Consider the following 3516-nt stretch of genomic DNA (forward strand, 5'->3'; position numbering starts at 1 on the left):
ACTATTGATAATCTATATAATGTTAAGAAGTATTTACAATTCACGTAGATGTGACGAGAAGTATTTACAATTCACGTAGATGTGACAAGAAGTATTTACAATTCACGTAGATGTGACATGAAGTATTTACAATTCACGTAGATGTGACGAGAAGTATTTACAATTCACGTAGATGTGACAAGACGTATTTACAATTCACGTAGATGTGACAAGAAGTATTTACAATTCACGTAGATGTGACGAGAAGTATTTACAATTCACGTAGATGTGACAAGACGTATTTACAATTCACGTAGATGTGACATCTTTGTAGGAGGAAATGTCATCCACTGGATGGTTGAATTTATAAAATTAAAGGGGGCAATCAATGTCATCATTTGATGAATTCTAGAATTAACTTTTCTCTTCCTCTGAAAAATGAACAAAACCATATTTGCATTCTTATTCTTTTAAGTACCAGTGGAGAGCGCTTTAGAATGATAATTTAAAGGTGGATGAAGTAAATGCATAATTACAAAAATCCAGTCTACTGCTGATTAGTTATTCTTGTTTTTTCAAGTTAAGGACATCAAATTTTGAAAATCCACAGATTTTATAAAACAATAGATGGAATACAAAAGTATGTCTTGTTGACACCAATTTCCAACTTGGTTTCAGTTGACATGTTTGTTTGATTATCGGGAAGTTGAATAACCAAATAGATTCAACGCTGTGTTTCAACAAACATTCTATAATTGTTTCTTATTATTCATTGTACAAAATAAATCAAAAAGAAAGAAAAAATACATGAGCACAGCCTGTTTCTTCATTTCTATCCTTAACATAAAAAGACCCAATACCAAAGTGAAGTTAGAGTCACACTCGGTCCAAACCGAATAGTGTCAACCTGTTAAACAATGGTGATAATGTAAGATTATCTTCACTCGGTCCAGGCCGAATAGTGTCAACCTGTTAAACAATGGTGATAATGTAAGATTATCTTCACTCGGTCCAAACCGAATAGTGTCAACCTGTTAAACAATGGTGATAATGTAAGATTATCTTCACTCGGTCCAAACCGAATAGTGTCAACCTGTTAAACAATGGTGATAATGTAAGTTTATCTTCACTCGGTCCAAACCGAATAGTGTCAACCTGTTAAACAATGGTGATAATGTAAGTTTTCTTATTGTAAGATTTTGAAGGTCTTGTTAAAACACATTACAATTTGTTGTCTGCTGTGACAATTGAAAACTTTCAGATATGACATTTTTGAATGTGCAGTCGACACTAGAATTCTACTTGGAAACGCATAAAACAAACACGTTAGTCGGTATCCTTCCTGTTATACTAAAGTCAAATCGAAAGACAATTTCAAAATTTTGAAGATCATGTTAAACATTTCAAAGTTTCACATTAAATATCAATTTCTTGGGACATTTAAAACAAGTGTCCATCAGTTTCCCATTGCCAGAGTGCATGTTTCAGAGAGTCATGTTTTGTCCATCCTGTTCAAACTTTGACAATTCAAATTTTAAAATATGGCTGCTTTTCTTCTGCAGATGGCACTATTTAGAAATGCAACTCAATATGATTGTTCAAAGGTTGTATAAAACAATATTGGGCCATTATCATTGACAGGAAACAGTATCAGGGATGTTGCATCTATTGACAGTACAGATTAGTATATCTGATTATATCAAAACAAACTAGTACTGGAACGATGCCATTTTTTCCCATAGTGACTCAATCTGAAACACAGAAAATGAATTATGATCATCAGTAACTGGGATGATAAAACAGAATTTGAAACATTTACCAGAGACTGAAATGTAATCGCACTTTGTATATTATATACAGGCAAACAACTCGGGGTTTGTAGTATTATTGAAGGCTTGTGTTGTATTTTCAACACATTATCTTAATGATATTTAGAAGCTGTTAAAAAGTGGGGAAGAAATTTGACCCAAAGTTCACATTTTACACACTAAACATATGTACCATCTCGTTTGGTAGGTACCGCACCAACAAAACATAATGCATTGATGCATAAAACAATGAATACCTTAGAGTCTGGTTCAAAGCATCTCTTATAATAAAAATAGTTCAAGGTCATTCTAAAGAGGAAATTTAAAACTCTTTTTCTTTGGTGGTCATCTGGCCAACTATCAGTACCCCAGGCCTTCAGGAACAAATCTTAAGTTTTTAACATATTTAACCTTGTGATCTTGAAAATTGGTGAAGGTCATTTATATATGGAAAATGTATTACCTTTGGGTACCCATTGGCTAAATATTAGTAATTTTGGTTTTGGGAAACTTAAAAAGATTCCTAATGGTACTTTAAATATTTGATTCATGTGGCCTCTAAAATAGGTCAAGATCATTTACTGTATAGGGCTCCAAACTATGTACCTGCTGGCGCAATATTTGAACTCTAAACATACTTGACCCCTGTGACCTATGAACTAGGTCAAAAGTTTGAACAAAAGAAAGATTTACATGGGGACTCCAGAAAAAAATACAAGGAGAATAAGACCAGATGTTCCAGAAGAGTAAGCGTCTTTTGCTTCATCGACGACACCTGATAAGTAAACTTTGGTTAGTCCAGGTAAGCAATGTCATGCCTTCAAATTAGAACAAGGTGTACAACATGGGAACAAACAGTCAAACTAAAGGACATCAACTTCATTCAGCTTCATATCGCACAAATAAATATATTATTTCATGATATCATAAAGACAACCGTAAAATATTCCAGTAATTTCAACAACCTGCATCTTTTGAAATCCTTTCAAGTTTGTCCATCAGTTGACTTCTTGTACGAAAATCGTGATAGTGGGAACAGACACTTGAATATCGAATTAGCTGTGACATGTAGACACCATAGGTTAGGACCACAGAGTTTGCTATCTATTAGTATTAGTACTGAATACTGAAATTTATTTACACGGCTACAGATCTCCGACGACCGCCAATTAAACCATGAACATATCCAGTCTAGTAAGTCTACTGTCGTGTTAGAAGTCTTAACAATAACACTGTTTAGACTAACCATGCATGTTTATGTAGCCAGAGGTAGCTTTTTACAGTGAGCATTTTTTAATATTAGAAAGATGTCAACTGAAAAAAATAAACAAAATAAATTGGAGCACAGTGTATTGAATCATAATTTCCCGCGCATATTTTATTTGCAACTTGTCTCAATTATTTATTTGTTTATCGTTGGAAGGAATCAATAGTATATTAAATTTTCCTCGCGTTTCTCAACTTATATTTTCAACATGGTGGCAGTTCCACGTAAGATTTCATTTAAATGTTGCAGCGAGATCACAGTTAGTCGAGATCACGAGAAAAAACGTAAACATTATATTTCGGAGCATTTCTAGAGTCATCTCATTAAAACCTGATAAACGATACCGAGGGGATACAAATGACAGTAATGGCAGTCAGCTGACGAGTGCGTGTTCATTTGTAATAATACAACATCAACACATCACAAGTGTCAGGAATGTTTGGTTACCTATAACCTTCCATT

This window comes from Ylistrum balloti, unplaced genomic scaffold (genome assembly GCF_031769215.1).
Source record: "Ylistrum balloti isolate Yb309-2 unplaced genomic scaffold, AGI_CSIRO_Ybal_v1 Utg369730, whole genome shotgun sequence".
Taxonomy (NCBI): Eukaryota; Metazoa; Mollusca; class Bivalvia; order Pectinida; family Pectinidae; genus Ylistrum; species Ylistrum balloti.